This window comes from Corvus moneduloides, chromosome 3 (genome assembly GCF_009650955.1).
Source record: "Corvus moneduloides isolate bCorMon1 chromosome 3, bCorMon1.pri, whole genome shotgun sequence".
Taxonomy (NCBI): domain Eukaryota; kingdom Metazoa; phylum Chordata; class Aves; order Passeriformes; family Corvidae; genus Corvus; species Corvus moneduloides.
The window spans coordinates 112,135,545-112,161,250 of record NC_045478.1 but is presented as its reverse complement, the minus strand read 5'-3'; the positions used below and the strand labels follow the sequence as shown (position 1 = coordinate 112,161,250).

Here is a 25,706-nt window from a genome sequence, read left to right as displayed (position 1 = left end):
CATTTTATATAGGACACGTAGAGACTGGAAAGTCTGCTTTTCCCTACAGATTGGTCACACCATTTTCTCAGACAAACCCCAGCTTTGCTGGAGAGCACTTCAGCAACCTCTGAACAGAACCAGCAAACTTTCTGTCAGTCTTTCTGGATGATCACAGGTTCTAGCACCTTTCCTAGGCACAAGACCAACCTTATGGCACAAGTTTTCCCATCGGCCTGGTAGTGTGGCCTGCCCTCATGGCACAAAACACATGGTGGTTCCCAGAACCAGGCTGCATCACCAGAGCACAGCTCATTCTTAGGGGAAGCAATGAAATGTTGTGCTCTGGAGAAACCGTAAGGGCTTCAGATCTCTTTGACCCTTCTGTACCTCCACAATGACTGTAGCTCCAACACAAGATGATGCAAGGCTCAATGACAGACTCCTCTAGCGTCTCCTCAATCTTACACCACTAAACCAGATCGACACTTGGTCTGGGGTTAGGGCTCCACTTGGTGAGTTTCAGGAGAAGCAGACAGCTCTGCACAGCTCGTTTGAGCACATTGTGACTTCGAGCACGTCTGAAGGGGCCCCAACTCAGCCAGAACTAAACCTGCTGCTTAAACAGCCAGTAACACATCAGCAGCTCCAAAGACACTCATTAGCTCTATCACTAGATGTTATCACAACAGAAACTGGAGTAATTGACTTTTAAAATAGCTAAAAATCAGTGGGCCAAACAGAGAATAAAGAAAGGCTTTGTCAACTAATCATCCCATCCTAACCAAATAGGTCCTTTCCTGCCCGGCTGCTCTCAACCTTCCCAATGCTCCTGAGCTGCAGCAAACTCTCAGGCCTAGAAATCACTTCCTGATCTTGCTAAGATTAAAGTCCATCTAAACATCCATAAAAATATGTTGCAAAGTCTAGAATACCTCTTGTGTTGTTCACAAACCTTACTGGAGTTTGGGAACTTACAGACCATTTCTGGCATTTTGCAGAATGAAGTACTGTTTAAACCTGTATTAAAAGAGCATCTCAACAGACAGGAAAGCTGGTGAGTGGACAGGTATCGATAAAGCTGATTCCATTAAAGAAATCACTTCAGTGCCTTGAAATGCCTGAACCTGTAGAATTAGTAATTTGGGGATCTGACTTCGTTGCTATGTGTTAGCCTCCAAAGTGAAAACAATCTGTCAAACCCAGAAAATATAATATTTTATTCAGTAATTTCTTAAATGAATGCGTGTCATCTGTAAGGGTTGTTCTTTTCTCTTGGAAAGACAGTGGAGAAAAATGGGAAGTATCATATGCACATACATAAGGAGATGGTTAAAGAGCGGATGGAACTATTGGCTCTTTGCTCCATCATCTGGGTATTTACCTTTTGCTCAAACTACTGCGACATTGGTAATTGCATCTTTATGACAAGGACAGGTTTCTGCTGTAGCATTTGTATATCAGCAAGGAGTGATTAACTTGTGACACAGTTTTATTACATAGTCCTCCCACTAACTCATTTTTCTTGGTGTTATTGAAGCACTTCAGTGGGTTTTTTCTTTCTTTTTTCCTTGTGTCTCAGAACAGCAGAATGACTGTGTGAATAACTCGAGAATGAAGAGTCCTGTTTATCCAAATGAGTCCTCTGGTGCTTTCTTGCACCTAGGTTATGTTATTCTATTTAGCTTGATTAACAAAAACACAAACAAGTGAGAAGTTTTTCCTTTGCCAGCAATTAAAGGATGCAATTGTAAATAAAACACACCTTTACATGGAGACCCTTTAATTTAAAAACTCCTCAGAAGCAAATGTATTTCCAGAGCTCATGGGTAAATTCCTTCTCACTGAGGAGTTTCCCCAAACCTATCACCTTGGTAATTGCAGCCAAAGTGATAAGGCATGGACACAGGCAAAGTTCTTGCTTTACCTGAGGGTAAGTCCCAAACCACTCTCCACGCGAAGCTGAAGGAAACACATGGCTGTGCTTTCCTAGGATATGAGACATCTCCCACAAAGAAGATGGTGCAACTCCCATCTGCTGTAGCAAGCAGCTCAGCGTTGAGCCCCTGGTGACGGATACCACACAAAAAGAAAGTTACATTCAGTATCAGCTTCAATGGCCAGGGTGACTAAAGTCTGACATTGCCGTCAACTAATTTGAGGTGTCAGAGACAGAAATGACAAGAGCAAGTCCCAAAATGAATGTTTCCTGAAGGTCGGTCTGTCAGAAACCAGGACAAAGCCACCTGGAATGGTGATGGCTTGGTGCTCTGCTAGGGACCCACCAAACCAAATAAAAGGGTCATCCTCATTGCAAAGCGGACCACTACAGTCCTTGTCATCACCGTGGTCCTGAGCTCATCCAAGGGCTCTTTTGACAAGGATATTTAAGTTACTGAGCACTATTAAGCGTGGAGCCCTCAGTGCCAGCGAAGTGACAAAACTCAGTGGCGCACAGAGGAATGCTGCTGTGCTGAAGGGAACTCTGAGCAGCATCACACTGTTCCTGCCTTGGGAACAACACACCAACAACACTGCCCAGCTTTCAACCAGGCCTTCACTTCTGGATGGGAGGGAAATCCTACAAAACGCTGCGGTGGCAAAAATGGCACACACAGGCAGGCACACGTGGGAGAATCCTCTAGGCAGGTTTCAGTAATAGAGGTAAAGCCCTTCCTCCGATTAAGGCATGGGAAGGTGCTTTATTCATCAGTGACACTGATGGCTGTTAAAAGCATTAGAGATTTTTCCCAGCTGTCACCACCCCTGTTCCACTGTTAAGCGTAGGTAGAAGCTCTAGTTCTGGAATTAAATGCAGCTGCTTAGTGCACTTCAGATCACCAACATGGGCTTCAGGTCCTTCCCAGCCTAACTCTGCTCTCCTCCCAGCCCTTGCAGGCATAAGCTCTCTGACTGTCTTGGGACAAAGTTAGTAGCTCAGAAGTTGCTAAGAAACATTCCCAAGAAAACAGGAGAGCCCCAGATTCCTTTCACAGCAGAAGCCCAACAACTTTACAAACTGAAGGGAAAGACAAACAAACAAAACGAAAAAAGACCCCAACAACTTAAAAAAACAAACAAACCAAAAAAACCCCAAAACAAAAAAAAAAAAAAAACAAACCACAGGAATACTTTCATCAAATCTGAAACCTGCTCATCAGTGTGAGCCTACACATATAGTTTTGCCATCCATCCAGCTTGACAGATTCAACATGAAACAACAACAGTGCATCTGAATGTGACAAAACCCAGCTGAAAACAGAGAAAGCTAACAGAGGAATTGGTGACTACACAAAGACACCACAGGCACAGCCTATCGCTGCCCCCTGAATCTGTCAGAGCGCCTACAGTTATTCTGTCCTCAACAATGTTCATTTATCCAGGACTAAATATGAGATTTCTAAGCTGGATTTGTGAATTCCTGCAGAGGCTTTGATTTAGCTCCTGACGTGCTGCAGGGGAGGCATAACTGGAGTCAAGAGTTACATGCCATGCTAGCTTAATCTCCTCTGCAAAATGCTACATAAAGGACATTCCCTTAAAAAAACACATGAAAAAATGAAAGATGAACAGCAAAAGCACCTTCTCGTGTCAGGGGGAGACTCGCCTGTGTAAGAGGCAGGGCTGGAGGAAGACACTTTCTGCCACACACCTTGGGTCCTCTTATCAAACAAATGGACTGGGATGATATGCCAATAACAGGAGGAAGGATCTAATTGGGGGATACCAGGGGGTAACACAGATCATCTTGTTAAACTAAATTTGTTAATCTAGTGTATATGAGAAAAGGGCAAATGGGAGGGAGAATTCGTCCTTGTTAAACATTTACCAAATGTTGGGTTATTTGAGCCCCGGGGAGAAGTAAATGTATTCACTACTTAAAGGCTGGAGCATTTGGTTTTCTCAGTTGGAATTTATCCCTGATCTGAAAGGAACATTTTTTCCCACTTGGAAAGGTTAGCAGCCTTTGTCTGTGCGAGTGATTTAATATAATGGACCATGATTATTGTTGGATTATTATAATGGCACATTGGCACAGTTATAGTTAAAGTTTTGGCAGAGTTTGTCTCATAAACTGCTATTTTACAACTCGGCTGTAAAAGTTTACTTCGGTCTGAAACTTGAGATACAAGATCTCAGTCCAGGAGGAGTCTTTTTTACTTTTTTTAAAAGTCAAATTAAAGGAAAAAAAAATGCTTAAAATTCTCTTGGCTAATGTTTAAGTTATGCAAGTATTAAATACAAATTGAAATCTACTGGCTGAAGACACTTGACAGCATTTACTTGCTCCTGAATGCCTTTGAGTTAAATCAAAACTTGTTTCAAGTACTTTTAAGTAGAAACATGGTTTTCTCACTTTCAGTATTTTGAAGAAAAATGTGGACTAGTAAAACAGCTGGGATATTAAACAGAAAAATGAAGAGAGAGTGTGCCACAAGCACTTTTTTCAACAGAATTACTGGCATATATTTGTTATTAAGAATACAATTGATTTTTATTTTGCATATGTAAATACACAATCATTAGTTTTAAACCCAATATTTGCAAAAGTTTTCACAATGTATACTAAGGAAAAATTCAGCTTGTTTTAAGAGCCCCTGTGGCCTTTGTAGAGTCAGACTACAGGACAAGCTACTCCAATATTGTATCATCTGCACAAAGCCTCCAAATTTCTCAGTTCTTAAAGGCACAGTAGCCAAGTGACCACACCAGTTCTCATTTCTGCTTCCCCAAAGAACTCTAAAGGAATTCAAATACCAGACTATGAAAACACCACTTACTGGTACTGTAACTCTATCATTTATATCCACCTGGTGCCAGAGTGATTGCAGTTGGCAAACATACTATCAATCCCAGAAAAAAACATTTGCAGGAAATTTGGAGCAGTAAGTACTTTCTGGACTAAAGCTGCAGAAACTGTAAAGAATAGAATCATTCAAGATAAAGCTAAACACGACAAGCTGGGGAAGAACCAACATAACTTTTTTTTTTTTGGGAGACTGTCACGGCTTAGATTTGGGGATGTGAAGAAGGACCAAAGACACATCCGATACAAGCCCTGGCCAGTTCCAGGTGCCTTTAGCCAGCAAACTTATGGCCTGAAGCAATACCACCAAAAAGTTACTGTTTTGGCATGAATGCAAGTTTCCAAACTCGTAACATGTAAGCTGTTTCTGCCCAATATTTTGAGGCTAATCTCTGTGTTTTCTTTGAAGCCTCCTTTTCCCTACTGAGACATTTATATGCAGGGGGTTGATGCAAACAGCCAGAATCATGAATCTTTAGGCACTTTTGAGGAGATGTGGGAGTACATCCCTCCCTGCCATATGGCAGGTCTTGGAAAATGCTGGTGACTCACCAGTGAAGACTTATCCATCCAGTTTTCTACATAGCAGATAAAAACCGTTTCCCCCAAAAAATTTCATTACAGGGAAGTTTCATCACCTGATCCCGCTGGTTTGTGCTCTTGCTGTACAGAGCACAAAAGGATAACTAGAAGGTTTTTTGTTCCTGGTTGAGTGTGGCCCATTAATACATACATGAAGACTAGCCTAAGAGATCTCAAGGTCAAAAAACTCAAAATTAAAGCTAATCTGCTATCTGCTTAATCAGAGTTAACATTTTTCACAGGGTGAAAAGCATTAAAGGCAGTCTATAGCTTTTATTATTGAGTCAAATTAAATTTTTACTTTCAAATCCCACTCGTAGCACAGTTTGTAACATTCCAAGTCATATTTATCTTTTGCATATTAAAATATGATGCCTTTCTATAAATAGCTACAGGTTTCTTGGCAGCATTGGTGTGACAGAGGATTAATTAAACTGGAAAGCATGGAGTGTGGGGACCAGATTTATATAATGAAAGCAATATATCTGCTAACACCAGAGAAGTGCTGACACTGTAATAATGCCGATATTAATATTTGGTACAGAACGTTGTAGAGCACATTAGGAAGGTGGTTAAATCTGGTGGGCTGAGAAATGATCAGAAATTACCAGAAGAAAATAAGGCTGTTACTTTACTACTAATATTACAAGTCTCACTCCCATTCAGAAAGATTCAGTGGTATCTTGTATTTTAATACCCAGAGCCTGCAAAGAAGTCCACTGACCTCCCATGCGAGCTCCACAGCAGCTGTGAGAATATTCAGAGGTTTGATGGATTTTTTCCCTAGATAACACCCCAGCAATCTGCAGCCAAATGTGGACTAGGGAAATCAATTAGAAAAAAGAATTAAAATCTATCCCCTCCTTCAGTCTACCAGCTAGTTAATACAACCAACTTGTTACATGGTTTTATGTTAACATAGCCTTATTTACTTCAAAAACAATGAGAGAACGAACATCCAAACACCACATCAAAACAACCCATTAGACCTCATGAACATTTTCCAGGATTTCATAGAAAGCCACAAGCAAAAAATTACCTTTGAAGTTTATACAAAACAGGGAAGAAAAAAACAGAAAATACACAAAGAAACTAATAAAAAAAATTCCTTCTAAATACAAGATGCCCCAGGGCATTTAAATATTCAAGAATATTAAAACACATTCAAACTTTACTTCCCTACTCTTGGAAAACAAAAGGAACCACCTAGTAATTTCCACTTGATTCCTTCTGCATTCCAACTTCCACCTCATCCCAGGACATTACACATGATGAAAACAAGTACTAAAACTAAGTTATTTATTAAAATTATAGAATAAAATGTCAGAGTAAAGATATATATGCATGTCGGTGGTCCAAATAAATTAGGGTCATTTTCATCAGTAGATGACAATTTTTACATTTATTATAATATTTTCCCCATAACTATTCTGTCTGGTGACATTTTTGAACATATATTAAATATATGTGGCAGTATATAATGTATAGCTAGATATTTGACCATTGCTAAATGCTGCAGTATTTTGAATACATTTGCAGACTGTCAAATATTTTAGACTTTCAAGTGATACATTTTAAAACACAGTAAAATGAAGATAATTTACAGAAGAAGAGACGGATTCTGCTTTTGGCTACTAATAAGAAAACTCAGCCTCCCGGCAGGTCTGAGAGTACCAGACCACATCTTTATTACCTTTAAAGGCATAAGCCACATCAGGAAGTAACAGAGGTGGGAAGACACTTACAGGACCAGGCTATCTGCAGGAAGCTGTTGATAAAGTTAAACCAGGTGTCACCAGCTGAGAACCTGGTCAAATAACTTAAATTCTAGTTCCTGAAGACTATGTGCTGACACAGGAAAAGGAACATGACCAAAGGCTGGGATGTTTCAATTTTGGAGGCAAACTTTATCCTGGCATTTGTCATTTTTATTTGGCACATTTAGCCTGGAACGAGCACAGATGAAGTTTACAGTGAGAGAAAAACAGAAGCCTCACCTACTTCAACCCAGCTCTTGTCCCTGCTCTCCTCCCCAGGCAGCTCTCACACCCCTTCAAACCTGTGTGCCTTAATTCACAACCCTGCTCCTCCATGCTCCAGCCTCTTCTGACCTCATCCCTCACTTTTCTGGCCACAGTCCAAGGCCTGGCCCTTTGCCAAGTCCTCACCAGGGCTCACTGTCTCTTTGCTCCTTCTCTTCCACCTTCCCAGTCTTTCACCTTTCCAAACAAACTCAGGCTTCTGCTCTTGGGTTGCCTTCCCTGCCACTCCTCTCATCTACATTCAGATTGGAGAGCCCTCAAGACTGCTCCGGCAGGAATAAAACAGCACAGAGGTGTAAGATTCCTAGCACAAGGGCTTGCCATCCTCTAAAAGCCCTGAGGAAATGGGCAGCGCATGGAATGTGTATCTTCACCTTCCACCCTGCAGTGCTCCAGCCTCTGTACGAGGCTGGTTCTCTTTGGGCAGAGGCTGTCATGCACCGCTGAAATCCAACTCCTTGCTGCTGAATATGCATGAACCAAGATCGTTAAAAGCCTGACAGCTTTGCCAAATTTGTGTGGATTTTGACAAAAACTGCAAAATGCATACCCTTGAAACAAAAGCCGGTTTGTTGCCAGCTTTCATGCCTCTGCTCCAAAACATGGGTGTGCCATATAGTTTTAAAGAAAAGATCACCAGAATTGGGTGTTTCTCTCTTTTTTTTCCCATCTACTATTGCAATACACTGTTCCAGCCTTCTCCCTGTACTGCTCCACCCTACCAACCCTATTTTTTTGGGATTGCTTCAGCTAAAATTTTGTGGTCTAAAATAGATAGCTGGAGTGGAAAGGATGTCATTCAAATTATTAAACTTAGCAAAGACACACAAACCCAGGATCTCCTAAAGGTCCATTGATTGTGAAATGATCTTCGAGTTCTAGTTTCCCAAAACTTAGATCACACAATGTACTCCATCTTCTTTCACAGCTAGATCCACAGGCCACTGCAAGGTGTCTTCCAGCAGCCTTGGAACTGAACACTTTCAGGGAGCTGCAGGTTTCTGCTGATGTGCCAAGGTGTTTGGCTTTCTGTAGGAAAAAGACTTTCCATTAAAAATCCATTCCAGGAAAAAAAAGATGAACCGAAGTACAAAAGATGTGCATCTAGTATTTGTTAATGGCTTGTTTTAAAAATTTGTGAGGTGCTTTAAATTCAGGGTGGGTTCCAGACACACTGAATAAAGAAAAGCAGTATTTCCTTTCTGCCATGACTGGGATGTAAGTAACAACTGACAAGCCTACGGAAGGAAACAGATGTAGAAACTTTTATAGGCAATTCCTGGGATTCACTAGGAACACTGGTTAAGTGTTAAAAAAGAAAGAGCTCCACATAAACAGTCTTTTACGTGTGTCTAAAACGGACTTGAGCCAAGAGCCAAGCCGGCCTCCAAGCTATCAGAGATACCATCCTGGTCCTCACTTTCTCCAGGGGAAAAATAACCAGGCAGCACCTGTCCAAGCTCTGTGCTGCATCCCAAAAGGCAGCACAGCACTGTCTGTGCTTCTCATCTATTTATTATAAGCCTTGGAAGCTCCAGCTTCTGTCAGTTGTAGCCACTAGTGGATTTGACAAAACTTTATTCTTCTGCTTCTTGCAGCTGATGAGGAAGCCAGGAGCTGATGAGCCACCACCGCCCTTTCCTTTCCCCATCCTCTGCGCAATGCAAGATGCAGTATTGCACCAGACAGTCATCCAAATCCATCTGGCTCTCATCTCACTGATAAATTTACCTAGTGGAGATCTAAGAGAGCCCACAGTATGGCTTTCTACTTCTGAACTGAGACTTCAAACTATTCAAGGCAAAGTTTCTTCTCAGCCAAAACCATACTATGCTGCATGGTTCAGGAGGAGACAAACGTGGCACTACCAAGTAGCTCAGATGATGGAAAACTATGCAAACAGTTCCCTTCAGAGTGTACTGCCGAAAGCTCTGCATGCAGCTGTTGTACATGGCCAGGCTAGGAGCTTTACATCCATTAATGACAACATACAAAAGACGTAGAATACACTGAAACACTCAGCTCCAGTTTTGGAGGTTCTGGGTAATGTCCCAGATTTCCCAGTTAGTGCCTTTCCCAGTTTGGAAAAAAACACTCATGTTCCTACAAACCTGGAGAAATTCTCTGATCCCCAACCTCTGTACCAAGACAGGGGCTAGATCAGATGAGACTCAGTGGGTGATGGGATGTATATCTATTCCAGCATCCCACCAAAATCCTTCCCCTGGAGGGTCAATGCAGTTTCAGGCCAGGCAAGTCTGCCAGAACTTCCCTCTGTCAAAGCCTCTTCAAGGTGCACATACTAATTAAATCCCTTTTCTTGAGAAATGGTTTCCTTAAGAACACCTAAAATAAAGGTTTTTACTACAGGCTCAGCCCTGTCAGATGCTAAACACCTCTTCCTTGCTTGATGACCACCAAGTGATAGCCCCGAAGGCCAAAATCTCATCTCTGCCTTGTGGCAAGATGAACAGGAAGCCCAGAATGAACCAACCCTACTTCATTTACAACCCCTTACAGGTCAGTTTTCACTTGCAGGAAACCTGTACCAAAGCAGCATTTCCCATCAATATGGCACAATCCCAATAGCCAAGAATCAATAGATCAGCTTCCCTTTCTTGTTAGGACACCAGCTCAGTGCTACTGAATGAAACACTTCCTTTAAGCTCATCAACTCAAACTCCTCTGCTGAAAAACATCTGCACACACACCAGTAAGAGGAATAGTAATTATTTCCCCAGAGAAGAACGATTTTGCTATAAACTTCAGAAGCAACTTGATTTAACAAATTAAGCTAAGAGCTAAGGACACTAAATGCAGTTAACTTCTTTGAAGCTAGAGGCATCAGAAATTATTTGCAGTATCCCTTTAAACACTTTCACTTTTGAAAGGATGAATACAGAGTTCTTGACAAAACCCCTGGCTTGGGTTTTTAAAGAGGCAAGAAACTAAAACTGACTCTCAAGGAACATCTTTCCAACTAATAAATCACAGGTGCGTTTCTCTTCCTGACACTTTTTAGAATTTCCTACATTAATTAATTGATAGAACTAGAATAGAAAAGTATCAACAGAAGCATCCCATTCAGAGCATTTGCATTTTTACTTTCATTATTCGAACTATGGGGTTTTTTTCCACATACTAAATTGCTTTTTTCACTTCTTCCTATTACTTGGCATAGGGAGGTTCTTGCTATTTTATAACTACCTTATGAAAGACAACAAACTGCTGAAAAATGGCTAAATGTACATTTTTCCTTAAGGAAAACAGCAGGAGTGTCCTGCTTCCACACAGCCTGGACATTACAACTGTTCAAGGATTTCTGTGCAGCTGAGGGCTTCTGCTCAAATGTCTTTTTTTTTCCTTCTTTCAGTGACATAGGGAGGAACATATAAAACTCTTAAAAGATCCTTTCCTCTGTGAATGGTTCCTTCTCCCTGTGCTGTGATAAATGCCATCTCACAGACAGTGACACACATAAACTATGAGGATTTATAGCACATTTCCAACACTAATATTAAACGCATCCTTTAAACTTCTTTGGAAAGATTTCAGGTTTTTTTTCCTGCTTTAGTATCACTTAATAGCTGTTAAGTCACCTTCAAAGAATTTGCAAAACCTTTGAAGTACAACACAAAAAATAGACTTCAACATCTTCCCAACAGTGTCAGGTAATGTGCAGTAGTTTTTGAAGGCACGCAGAGGTAGAGCTGTCTAATGCCAAGTTACCACTGCCCACCCTGCAGCCCTACTCCTGCCAACGTCAATTTTACAAATGTGCTTTTGTTCCATTCCCTTACGCTACAGAGGCATTGGGCATGAATGACACAGATTGCTGGCTTGTTTGGGTTTTTTTTTTCCCTACTTGGACAACTTACATATATTTTATTTTTAGAGAGGAGATCCTTCTCCAACTCCTTTGCAGCAGGGCTTGGGTTTACAACTTCTTGCTTTCCCTCCATGAAGACAAGGGATAATTTTGCTGCCTAATTTCTTACTTCAGATCTCATTTGTTCAGTAAGAGGGAGGATTACTGCCTACCTGTCATAGATTTTTCCATTTTGTTACCACATGTCCATGGATTGTCAAGAATAAACCTTTAGGAAAGGCTTAAGAAATTTTTACAACAAAGATTTCCAGTTTTAACTCACACTAAACTCCCTTAAATGAATGTGGTCAAGTGATGCTATTGCCCAACCACATGGAAAACAAAGATTTCCCGCATATGAAAAAATAATTATCTGTACTTTAAAAGTTCAGAGTGCAGAAGTTTTGCATAATTAAAACATTTTCTGAATCTTGCTAGTGGCCCAAAGGTTAAATACTTTTCTTTGCTAGCCTAGACCACATAACTGAGAGGAAGCAAGTGAGTTTATCCTTTGAAAGACCATGAAAAAAAACCAAAAAACCACCACAAGTTTATTTGTATTTGCAAATCCTTTCAGGTCTAAAGAACCAGCAAGACAATAAATTGTTTTTGCTGAAAACAGGAAGTTTGGCAGAGATGCAAAAGGACAGCTAAACTTTGGCTAGACAGACCAAAACTCTGCGTTCTACTTTGAGAGTATTTCCAAAATATAAAAAAATTCCAAAAATTGAAAAAAAAAAAAAAAAAGGAAGAAAAGTGAAGTGCCTCAAATCCATAGAAAGCAAAAGGAACAGCAAAGGCATCTGGCAGCGGTAATTTGTTGCCAAATTTGTGGTTGTGTTTTGCTGGCTTCCAGGCTGCTTTGCCAGTTTGCAGTAACTTCCACCAAGCACAGCTGAAACCCACATGTATAAAGACTCAAATGCTGTCAAAGCTAGAAAAGTCTCAAGTAGTCCTTTCTCTCTTCTTTTCATCTGACCAAGACCAAAGGAATAAATAAATAAGCACCATTCATAACATTCTAGTGTATAAAGGGAGACAACAGAATTTTGGGTCTCAGGACTAAGGCCCTACCAGGTTTTTCCATGTAGAATTCAACGGGGCAACACAACAACCCCACTCTGCCACCTCATTGCCACTCCTACCCCATCATCAGGCCACCAGTGGGACCTGGCAGGAGAAGTCTTCTCTCAGCACAAACACAACTCAAGTGCAACAGTTTGTAAGAAATGTGCGAATGTGGTCTCTTTATAAAAAGTGTATGTTCAAAACACATCCATCCCACACACAACTAGAAATTAGGACAGACTCCAGCCTTTCAGAGGGATTTTGAATGGCTTATAGGACACGACCACCAGCTACAGCCTGTGAACAAAGGCTTGTGGTAGGCTCCAGCACTGCCCTCTTTTTGTTGCTATAGTGGCACTTTCTGGCCCACTTCTAGCCTGGGTGTGTTGGCTCCCTCCTTACCAAGGGCCAGGTGGAGTTCAGGGGTGGCCACAGGCCAGGGTTTGCTCCTAGGAAGCCACTGGATCATTGCTGACTTCTTTTGGGAGGTAAAGATTCCAGACTGCACGGATACGAGCTGTACCATGATATTTGCCCAAAGGAACAGAGAACAAATCCACAACACAAATCTAGCAAATGATGCAAAGGGTCCCTCCCAATAAAATACTCATATGAATGCATTCATGTGAGTAAGGGAATCTTAAATACATTAAATTTGCTTTTTGGGCTAGAACTGCCCATGATTGATCTGAGACCTTCCTCTCCCAAAATGCTGAGGGTTTTTTCCACCCCCTTTTTTTTTCCTTCTTTCTTTCCTCCCTCCCCACTCACATTTATTATGAAAATGCAGGTCCTCACAGCACCTGTCAGAAAGAATCACTGAATCCTTTGGGCCAACCAAAATAGAAATATAATCAACAGTATAAATGCTATCTTCTGTAACACACAACCCCAAAATTCAGTGATCATAGACTGATCTTTTTTTATAAGATCCATTACTATTGGTACACAGTCTTAAGACCCAATTTACCAGCAAGAGATCATCTTCACTATATCTGGGGTTTTTTAATCCTGAGTCATGACCTCATGCAAAATCCAAAAATAGGGTGCACAAGAAAGTGAGCTCAAATCTTCAAACTCTTTTCCTCGGTACAATTACTTGCCTAATTTAATTGCAGAATCCCTCATTACACCTGCCAGAGTACAGGCAAGACAAAGGCAACACAGTGGTATACTCTGAAGATGGAATATGCAGAAAGCTGAAATAGAAAAGTCCTGAGAAGTTGTAATAACTACCAAGGATAACAAAAAGGAGAGGGAAAAAGAAAAACCAACAAAACCAGCAAACCCTTACTTCTGTTTTACAGTCTTCACTATGGGACTCTTAAAAATCAAGCCTTCAGAAGAACTTCAGTTAGAACCCTGATATTCTCAGTCCCTCTGGAAACCTAGACCATGTACTTCTTATTAAGCCCTCCCAGCATCTGCTCTTTAATAGTTGCAATGGCGATGATATCAACAACACCCACACCTTACAACACAGCACTTTTCATCTGCTGGAAACAAAACACTTCCCAAAGGCGGCAAAACATTATCATTCCTTGTTTGGAAACAGAAATTCAGCTATGGAGAAATGAAACCACTTACCCAGGACCATTCAGCTGGAGCAGCAGCAGAGCCAGGAGAAGAAGCCAGAGTCCCTGTCGAGATCTCCAATGTGAGCCTTTAACACTCGGCACTGCACCTTCAACTTCGGTAGAGCAGGTAACGTTATGCTCTCCTCTCTCACAGATCTGGTCTGAGCTTTAGTTACAATCTGGAAGCACTTCAAAAGCTGTGGATTAAAAAGCCCTGTATAAATGCAAAGTGTGATTATAATTCAACCGATATTGGAAAAATTACAGCAGTTTGTATTTGTTTTTCTGTATTTGTGGAATTTATGTTGTTTCAACACTTGAACAGCTTTTGATAATGACACCATCTGTTAATTCTCACCCCTCACTAAATTGGAACAAGTGGTGAAATTGTTAGACTATAGTTTTACAGATCCCAGCTTATCAAACAAACCTGAACCCAGGGTCAGTGAGGGGCATTACCAGCAACAGGAGGCAGCAACCAAGTCAAGTACAATTTTCAGGCCAAGCAGAAGAAAAGGGTAGGACAATCAGGAACAAAACACCTTTCAGCAACTCCTTCTGGAGCAGTTCTTTGTTAGGTCGTGCTTCCTTTCCCAACCCTGCCAGGGAAACAGCATTAATTCCAAGGCTGCTCAGATTGGTGGGGCAACAGTGGGTGGGGTATTCCTGCCCCATCTGAGCTCACTGCCAAGTGGAATGGACACCTGGGCACAAGTTAAACACTCTCCAGTTGCAACAAGCAGGCAGAGCTCTGAGTGGCTCCATTAAAATAACACTGCCAGAGTAGTGTCCAAACAGTTGTAAATTACTACAATTTACACATGCTTTACCTGCAGAAATACCAACTGGGAAGCATGAGGAGGACCACAGACACTGGTAATGCAATTGAAGTTGATAACCAACCTTTTGGCTACATCCCCTTTCCACTCCCCCATTTTCCCTACATGTTGATATCCTTCCCTCTCCTCTAAGAAATGGTCTTCCTCTGTTTTCAGGTTACATGAGAATTTGTTTAATACACTTGTATCTGCAAAAGGGTCAGATTATGTTACATGCAGATTAAACAGTGAAAATACACAGCTCCTGGTCTCTAGACTACTTTTTGCATATGTTGTTAAACAACCGTTAGGTCTTCTATGAACCTTTTTGTTCTCTCTTTCTGAATTTGTGTCAATAATTTCATTCTTTTCTTAGATAGTGAACCAAATCCCCAATAGCTGTAATCTTCTACTTCATGAAGACCTTTTAGTAAAGGGATGGACTTTTAAAGCATGATGCATCACTGCACAAGGAACAGGGAGTTTACTCATTTTATTTATGAATGTTCAGGACACAGCTATGGAAACCTCAGCCCTTCTGATTATGCACGAGTCAGGAACAAGACTGCAGTTGCACTTGTCTAGCAGTAGCCTTGGTGGAGTAACTCAAATAAGGCACACCTGGTGTTCAGCACCACAGTAATACCTAATTACCTCACACACCCAGGAATGAAACAGGTTTCCCACCTGCCATTAACACAATTCCCTGTCGCCTTTAGTGGGCTTCTAAGAAAGTTGTCCAGAGAAGTTGTGGATGCCCCATCTCCAGAACTGTTCAAGGCCAGGTTGGTTGGAGTTCAGAGCAACCTGCTCTAGGGAAAGGGTCAATATATGAGACCACACAGGAAAATGAACCTTCCGGTAGCCCCAAGAAAGGCAGGTAAAGCACCTCAACCCAAAAGGTGCTGATGCTGCTATGATGAGGTGAGAAAGGTGTCCAAGGTACAAAATCTGCCGGACAAAAAGGCTTTGGTCCTCAGTTCCACTGATTGTGACTATTGGGAGCACATAATAATCAGCTCACAGGGGACACCAAGAGACCTAAATTCACTTGTTGCTGTCATTCAGGGGTAATTATTCCTAAAATAGAAGAAGAATGAGACATTTGCTGGGCATTGTAGGCACATGGTTGACATCACTAGGAGCCAATCCAGACCCCTGAGTTCAGGCCAGCTTTCTGAAACCCTTTATGTCATTGTCTTACAAAAGGTATTTGATACCACTGCTGCCTTCTCAGATGTGATCTCATCCTTGACCCTGAGTGGCACTTTTAGGAATAGCTCCCTCAGGTTTACTTTTATCAGATCATAAAGTACATCATATTCCCTTGCCTATGAGATGTGCTAAGACTTGTATCATTTGTAACTGGAAATCCTATAAAGCTGCCTGACGTTTTTTTGTTCATGAAAAATTGAAGTCAAAGTTGGACTGGATGAAAAAGAAGCTTCCAAGATTAAAAAAGTGCGTGTTTGGTGGACAAAACTATAATCTGGTGCACTTTTCCATGAATACAGTAAGAGCTAAATTTTTTTTTGTAATAACAACAGGACTGTATCCCTTCTTGGAGTAATAAACACATGGTCCCTGACTGACTTGCTTCACTAATGTTACAAGTACATGTTATATGCTATATTAAATACATTCAGTTTTTCTACAGAGAAAGTGGAGTGGTACACAATTATCCAGCATCACACCTTACAGCATCCTGTCAGGACCCTTGGACTAATCCTTTATTTTGCAGATCTGCAGACTAAGTATGAGGGACTAAAAGACTTGCCCAAGGTCTCTGAGCAAGTCTGCTGCCGAGTCAAATTTTCACGGTCAAAGATAAGTACCACGGCAGCAAACAGCGTGAATCTAAACAAGCAGACAGGTTGGAGGATGTCAGCAAAAGGGGCCAGGAAGACTTGAGTCACAGCTGGCATGGGTCAGCATGTAAGTCGAGGGGGCAGAGAATAAGCTGAAGCTAAATATACTCCAACTCCTTGTAGACTCCATGCTGGCAGTAGGCCAGACTGCAGCAGTCATGGCTGGGGCTGGTTTAAAGTGCTCTCCCCTGCCAGCTAGTCAGCCCTGCCTTAAATTAACCCAGCTGACTTTAGACTGAAACAGATGATGGTTCCTCATAAACTCAATTACACCAGCTCAGCCATGGATGGAGAAGGCTCCAGATGAAATGTGGTGCTTTACCAATATCTTCAATCTCCACTGTCTTCCCCGCAGTAACTGATGACAGTGACTTAAATTCTTTAAATCCATCTGAAAGACAAAACTTCAGGTTAACCTAAGCAACATCACTTTCAGGGGCCTCTGCCTAAGGTTGCTGTATCAATGATGAAAGGAGGCTTTCTAACACCATTTCTTCACTGTATGTCAACATGTAGCAATGAATTTACTCAAGATGTTCCTGTGGATTTCTTTGCTGGTAGGGTCATCCATTTCTATGGACTCTTTTTATTACAGTCTCTGATCTTTCCAACTGCAAGAAACCACAATACTGCTTTACTGGAGACTTCTTTAAGTCCTAATATAAAACGATGCTTATATACACCCTTAACAATTCCACTTCAATCCAACCATTTACTCTTATATTAGTTAGGATAAAATAAAACCCTGGGGTCTGTAAAAGCATGTGCACGTGCACAGATATAAATATAGTTCAACTGCTAAACTTACATGCTGAGCCTACATTTTCTGTAATAAAATATTTAAGTGGTTTCAACTCCACAGCTGGATTTTTTTAAACCTCTGAGATAGCAAAAGACATCAGTGCAGGACAGTATCCACTGTACACAGTCAGTCAACTGGATGAGTAATAAAATGAGTATCTTCTTTATGGACTGAAAAGAATTTTCCCAGAGAGAAATAACCTCAATACTACCACCTCATGCCACTATAAACTAAGCTCAAGTCTTCATTTTAAGATGCATTTCTAATGCCTAGCATTTAAATATCAGAAATGTCTGATAAAGAGTTGTCTGAGGCTGAGCCAAAGCAGAATAAATGGCAAGACTGTAGTAACACAGAAGCTTGTGGAGGCTTTGGAGAACAATTAAACACTTCTGTGGACTCTAGTAAGAGCTAAATTTTCTGACGCCGAATTATTTTTTCTGTGCTTCTTCAGAAATTAGGCTCTCCTGAAAAGTCACTTTTGAGGATGGTTTGTCATAGCCAGGGCTGGACCAGCGGCAGGAGTTGCTTGAGCTGAGTCCTGGTAGTTCAAGTAGAAGCTCACCCACTTGTCATCACAGAATACATGACCTTATTACTCCTCCCTCAGTTCTGGCACTGATTGTTAATGCTGTTTGCAGCCAGTGAAGTTTCCTCAGTGCTCTCTGCTGCCGTCTCTCCCAGCCCCTTCTGCTTTTGTTTTCCAATTGCAGCAAAAAATATGTGAATCCAATTTTCTGCCAACACCTAGATGAACCAGTTCCAGAAAATAACGTGGAAGATAACAAAGCAGGAAGATTTGAGTTAGGGTTATACTACTAGCTAAAAATAAATTGAAAATTGCAGGAATTTATCTGTATATCAATGACACGATGCCACTTCCTACTGTAGGACCTGAACAAATTAGCTACCAAAGTCCAGCCCTCAACAGCTCAGATTTATCTCAGATTTTACTGGCAGGGAGAATGAGAGTCAGTGACAGGACAAGCCCATGATTGTGAAGAAAGACAGCAGTAGACCCAGATCTGCTGGCTCACTCCCCTGGACTTTCCACAAGCTTCCTGTTAGCTGGGGGTATTGCAGAGAGCTGGAGAACCTGCTTGTTTTGGGCAAAGCTTTTCCACTGGCACTGAGAAGGTCACCAGGCAGGACTGGAGAGATGTCAGGGCTGCAGCCTACTCCTCTCTGGCTGGGAGCAGTCCCTCTGTCAGAGCACGAGCTCCCCTTGCTCTCTCACAGCCCTATCCAAAAGGCATTGTCTGGAAGCAATTAGAGATTTTTAAAATTTTTTTCTTTTTTTCCATCGTTGCCTGACAACTTCAGCAGACTCACACATAGCCATCCCCCTATGCTTCTAAAGAACTTTGCTTACTGTTAACTATTTAAATGTTGAAAGCATTAAAGCTAATTGAACTCACTGCTCAGAGAACCAAGTCTGAGGTCAGCTGTCATATACAGTAACACTGTTCGGGTAAAAGAACTTTAGGGTAGTTTAGAAATCTTTAGAAAAGCGTTCATGCCTGTCCACATACTTGTCAGTCCTACCTGTCACTGCTAATGTGGGGGGGTGTTTTAGGTTAGAGTTACAGATGGAGCTGCTTTGAGGAACTCCTCAAGGAACGGCTGTAGTCAGTGCTGAAAGTGGTGACAGGAGATGATACTCAGCTGGCCAAATTTTAAACACCTTGCTTCAGATGCTTAACCTGGCAGAGTCCTTATGGCCCAGTGAGAGGCAAAGGGAAAAGGGATGGCAGTGGAAGGGGAGAATAAAAGATAGTCTGTCCCTTCCACAGAGCAATTCAGATTCATATTCAAATACTCTTAATTGCCTTCCAGAGCAACTGACTGTCTCCTTGTCAGCTTTAGTGGAAACCTGGATAAATCCTCCTGTATATGTAGATATTGTGAATATGCTCTTAGTATCATATTGAAAAAGAGCCTCAGATGGTGAGAAAAATTCTCTTGACTTCAAAGATGTTACTGTTTATGTTCATGCTGCTGAGGATTCAGCCCAGTATTTTTAAAATGCTAATGCTCCATGGCCCCTGTGTGAACAAATTTATTCTGACTGCCATATTTTTTGTTTTGTGAGAAAAAAGAGAGGAAGAATTAGTTGGTGGCTGCGAATGGTACAGCAGCAACAGAGGACTTGTTCCTAAAGGGATCCTTGCCTGCTGTAAATCCAGAGCAAGGGACACATCAGGATCAGACCTGTAGAACAAAGATGTTCATAACATTGTGAGAGTATCTTCTACGTGCACTAATAGACTGTCTTCCATAACATTGAACTGCTGGCTTTGGGGGTACAAACTCTTGTTCCTACCTGGAAAAAGCAACCTGCTAGAACTAAACAGCAGGTTATGCTGATTTTATAGAAGGGTGAGTTGTCTTTAAGGAACGCTGAGGAATGTGAACATTCCACATATCCGGACAATCTTTGCCGTCAAAGACTGAAAGGAAGAAAAAAAGACAAAAATGAACACATCAAGGAAGGCTCAATTCCTTCTCATCTGCCAGGTCTAAGGCCAGTAGATATGCACTTCTGTTTTGTAGGAGGGAAGGAAGTCTGTTGGAAGCCTGATTCTGGAAGGCTTTAAGGAGACACACTGCTGTTGGAGAGGTTATCATGGGACCAGAGGCAGCCAAGTACTAAAGCATAGCTGCAGTTATGGTTTGTCTACGTTGTCTTGTCATTAATTCTCTAGCCAGTCTTCTGGGGGATAACAGGAAACCTCTGGATGGCAAAATCCATGCTGTAGACACATTCATATAATTTCACATCTGTGACTATGGCCTTGCAAAGAACAACATTTAAGATTGCACCACACTTTGAACTATAGGCAAGAGGCTTAGATCCCCAGCAGCACAGGGAACGGTCATGAATGACTCGGTCTTACTTACTCCACAATCAGTCAAACTTTGTAATCTGTACAAAATAAAGAATTACAATCAAAAGAATATGAACAGCCCAAAGCAGCTGCAGGGCTCTTCTGGGGGAAAGCAAGGGTCTTGCATTTGTCTTCCACTTATATCAGAATGGGAACAACCTGATGACCTAAGAAGTGGAGTCATTTTTAATACCTGCTCCTTCCTCCCAGTACCTGGAGGGGTAGAGTCCTGCATGCCTCATCTCACTGGTTATCATTATTATGTCATCCAGATCAATCATTTCAAGCTCATTGGGTTGTAAATGCAGCTTTGATCATTCGTTACACTTTGTTAGTATTTATCAGAGCCAGGGCTCTGTTAATCCAAAACAGCAGCATTCAAACAGCAAGGAAACCTGGGCTCCAAGAGCACTTACTGCAAGTTGGAGGGGTGGCGTTGGGTTTTGTTTGTTTTCTAAATTATTCACGTCTAAAAATTTCCCAACTGCTGCAGGGTTAAGCTCTGAAAGGCAGAGGAAACCTTTCCTCTCTTAAGACAGGCACAGCAAGAGCGAAACACCAAGTGCTTGCCTGTTGCTCTAAGCCCATCACTGCTCCAGAAGATCGGAAACAGGCACAGGAGAGGGAGGGATTCCTCTGTGGGCAAAACCTCTTTTATGTCAAAGCATGCATAAGGCTCCTGGGGCTGATCCACAGCGCACTGAAGTCATCAAAACCAAGAGGCCTAACTCATAAAGTGCTCCAGAGCAGGTCTCTCACTGGCTTAGACTCCTTGTAAGCGCCAGCGGCAGCCGATACCTCACTTAGGACAAAGTAAAAGGGCTTCTTTTTAATTGCGAGCCCAGGAACGGAAAGGAGGATTGCACTCCACATGGTCTCCTCAGCGATGACAAGCACAAATTCTTTAGCACCATCTAGCTAACGGCGAAGGTAACCCACACCACACTCCTGCCTGCAGAGCTGCTCGTCCGCCGAGGCTCCCAAAGCCGGAGCGACGGGAGCCGCATGCTGATGAGGGGAAGGAGAGGGCGGATTTAGCAAAGCACCCAAGAGCGGAGTGAGCGTTTCACACAGAGCCAGATGGAGCACGGGCCAATTTCTTTCTGACAAAAAAAATTATATAAATGACCATGGGAAGGACAAGTGCAAATTTGATAAAACAAATTAAATGGTACCTTGTCCAACAGTCTGAGAAAACATGAGGGCAGGACATGGATGAGAATACTTTTTTTGATGGAATGTCAGAGAGAAAATGGATGAGAAAAATGCTGTGGAAGCAAAACTGAGTGCAGAAAGCTTAACAAAGGACTACAAAATTAATGGAAGGTGCCTAGAAAACTTCGAGAGAATAATCAGAAGTCAATCAAAATCTTGAACAAGTTCATGCAATATTTGCTGAAATGTTCCTGTAGATATAAAAAAAATACAGTAGGGTGAACAGTTCAAAAGAATATAGTGTTTTGAAGTGAAAGATCTAGAATTTTCCTTTTTGAAAGCAAATTATTTCTGAATATTTTATAATGCTGTATTATTATATTAAAAAAATATATAAAATTATATAAATATTATATATCATTGTATACAATTATCATATACAATTACATTATTATACAAAATGTAAAAAAAAAATCTCCAAAGTAAGTTAGCAATATGCATTGTAGTTTTTATAAAAGGAACATTTCCAAGTCCCTTGTTTTCTCAACTGGTGAAAAAATTTGAAACTGATGGACAATGCATTTCAGAATGAAGCCAAATATTAAAAAACTCAAAGAAAGGATTTTTCTCCCTAAGAGTTTCATGAAAAATTTTCAGAACTTCTTTCTCCCTTACGATTCTGATGAGAAGTCATTTAAGCTGATATTGAAACTGCCTGCAGGGTAAGGCACAATATTTAAAGAATTATTGGGAATATCCCTTCCCCAAAGAATTGCTAGTAAAGTATGTATTTACCTAAATCATTGTTTCACACAGGACTGAACCATTTTCCGAAAAGAGTACATCTTCACATTTCATGGCTTTGCCAAGGAAAAAGAATTAAAATACACAAAAATAGGAAGCATTTTGATTTAGCACTGGCCCAATTATCTATTTATATTTAGGCCTTCAGAAAAATCTGAGTTTTATTTTCACAACCAACTAAACCAATCTTTAATTTTTTATCTCTACTTTTGACCTAAGTTATTTTAAACCATTTGCCAGGCATTCTTAAACTTCCTCTCACAATGTGTTTATCGTTATTTGGTTGGTTGGGGCTTTATTCTTTTAAGAAATGACCTAAAACACTCACAGAGCATGTTTCTGCAAGGAAGAGCCATGGGCCAATTGATATCTTTTTGTTAAGCACTTGTACCCTATTTTTAGACTATAAAGACCCAAATTCAAGCCCTAAGCTAATCTGTGGGCCAGTGTTAAAAGCAGTTTGTGTGTACAGCCTTCCCCACAGGTCTGTGCTTCGAAGGAGATGTAAAGAGGCAGCTGTATCTCGGGGCTTGGTGACCATTTGGGAGCTTCACATGCCCCCACCAGAGCAGGCTGACAGAGGCTCCTCGCTCTTGATAAAACAGACATCACCTCACAGGGGCTGGTTGTACAGGCCACACTCTGCAGAAAGGAGAGGCCCAAAGAAGGTCCGAATCCTGGGAATGGAACTTGTGAGGGGACAGAAGGACACAGAACTGCAGTGGAGCACAACCTCTTCCATAGCAATACGGTGAACTTCTGCCAAGCCATGCTACACTCAGCAACACAGCGTGTAACGTGGTCAAAAACTGGGGGAAAAGGAAGCTACTCGAAGTCTGATGAAATCAATACCGACGTTGCTGAGTGGTGGAGTTGCTGGTGCCAAGGAAACAGGAGCCAACACTCCCAGGGGTCCTCCAAGCCACGCAGCATGTGGCCAGCTCAGCTAGCATGGCAGTGCTCTCAAAGCTTTGGAAACAGCCTGTGTTTGGTTGGATCTACTTACTTAAGGAGAGAATCGAGAGAGGAGCTTTTGTTTGCTTTCCTTTTTTCGCTTGCCTTTATTACTTGGTTCTTTTATAATTGGGCTTGTGCAAAATATTCTGTCAAGATGCATGTGGTGGAATTGCCTCTGAGACTCTGAGCACACGCTAGTCCCACGCCCTCTCACACCCTGTAATAAGCTTTTTATTCTACTGTAATTAACAGCCAGGAACCATCCCCTCTTTGCTTAAAATCACAAACAGCCCTACACTTAATATTTTGTGCTGCTTTTGCTTTACCTGCTAATAATCCTTTCTCCTCCCTGAATTGCTTTCATATACTCGCTGCCTGTCCAGCCACTACATGCTGAATTCAAACTCCCTGATTGCTTAATTAAGTAATGTTTGCCTAAATGCTGTATATTTCATACCAAAAGATTCTACGCCTGTGAAATTAAGGAATAATTTCTGCATACATATTTTGGGGAAATGGACCACTGGGGTAAATACAGACTTTCAGTCATATCCACAGGATGTTTATTGAATGTATTGCAGGTCTTCTTATTACATACTTCCAAATTTCAGAGTAGTATTTTTTCATGCAACACCAGCACATACAATTTTATTCCTGCAGAAGACAGGTGATTTCCAGTGGTCCCAAATAAGCAAGGCTCTTATATCTTCCCTTAGAGAACTTGTATAGGCAATTAAGAGTCTCAGCCTCATTGAAAAACTAATGAAAACAAGGTAAAATTAGGAATTTTAACCAAGTTCATGTAGACCATTTACAATATTTTATGGGGTTTATCGTCAAATATAGGTTGCACATAGGACACCCCTGCTTGAATTTATGTCAACTTACACAGAAAAGGTGTTCAACAGCAGTGGTTCAGGTTACTACTCATTATTGGTAATTTTAAAGGATAAAAAACAGTGTTCACACAGGAATAGGATCCAAAGCCCTCCTGCAGTTGGTGGACTTCCCATTTAATATGACAGGCATTAGATCAGGCTGATTATATCGACTGATGTGGGGACAGAAACCAACTCTTTTGGCTTCATAAAAGCAAATGTCTTTTTATCTGAATAATTATTATTATCGTTGAAACAAAATGTATATTTTCTCAGCTTTTTATTTACAATGTAAAGTGCTTTCCACAGTAAATCAACAAATATGAGTATTCATGTCACCAAAAGCTGATGATTAAAAATAATTACTTTAATGGTAGCTGGCCTGATGCCAAACATGATTGGCTTTCGCATTTCAAGCATGATAGTAGATAATTTACATCTCTTTCACACCAATACCAAACTACTCCTAATGGATTCTATTTTAGTTTTTATGAATTAATAGAAATTTAGTGTCCAATTCACTATATTATAGACACTATTTGCTTTCAAAACCAAAGAATTGTTTCAAAAAAGGGCAGAAAGTAACCAAATGACAGGATAGGAAGCCAATAAACTCAGCTTCCCCGCTGACAGTGTCCTTGCCTGTGCCCTTAGAGCTGTCAGAGGCAGAGTGAGAAGAAAACTTTTTCCAACAGGCCAGAAAATGCTGTCAAGGGGGAAAACCCATGGAAGTACCCAAAGTGTCTCTACCAGGACACATGCAGAATGAAGCCCTTCTCTCCTAAAGACCAAGGAAAACTTCCCACCTACTCGAGTGGACAGGATTTTGTTCTGGGGACAGTGAAGGAAATTGGACATTTGCCTTTTCAAAACATCACAAGCTGCTCAAGCACCTGATGGGTCAAAATAGAAAATATATTTACATTCTTCTAAATGAGTTTTAAAACCAGTTGCCTTTTACCTACCCATTATGCCTGAGAACAGAGCCCTGAGCGTATCCTGTGGGGATAAACACTAATGTACACACAGAGAATGGCCCTCACCCACCCCAGTTCAGGCTCAGGGTGTCAAAAGCACCCGGACGCTCTTTGTGGGAGGAAAAGGAAGAGCAAAGAAATTCCACCTCCATCTGGTTTGGAAGTTTGTGCCCATAGGAAATGTGGAAATTCAAAACACAGTGAGAAAGACACAGTGGGAAGGTCAGAAGGACAACCTTATCTTTCAAATATGGGATGATTGCTTCTTGGCTGGAAAGGAGTGTACAGGAACATCAAGGCAAAAATACCAGGGGTGTTCATGTGGGGAAGGACTCACTAGCAGGAATGATAGGTAAGATAACATCTTCCATATAGAAGATAATAAATTTTCATGAAGATGATAACCTTTCATGGAGGTAATAACCTTCAGCAGGCTGGAAGAGGATGGTTTAAGCTACCAAGAATATGCGACCTTGGTGATTTGGTTTCCCTTTATTCCCTGATCTCCATCTCCAACAAGCCCAGCAAAGTTCCAATCTTTGCCTGACTTCCACCAGGACCAGAGTCTGAAAAGTGTAACCACTTTTGGTGGCTACAAGAAGTTGGAACCTGTGTTTTCAAAGAAAAAATTTGGTA

General features: G+C 41.3%; 1 long non-coding RNA gene across 1 annotated transcript in view; it reads right to left on the bottom strand.

The window, feature by feature from the left end:
• Positions 1–21,764, bottom strand: part of LOC116441545 — a 101,385-nt gene extending 79,621 nt beyond the window's left edge. The window contains exons 1-2 of the long non-coding RNA XR_004239128.1: positions 14,383–21,764; positions 13,934–14,120 (exon numbers count right to left, since the gene is read on the bottom strand). This is a non-coding gene — a long non-coding RNA (uncharacterized LOC116441545). The remainder of the gene's footprint in view (positions 1–13,933; positions 14,121–14,382) is intronic.
• Positions 21,765–25,706: the final 3,942 nt, after the last annotated feature.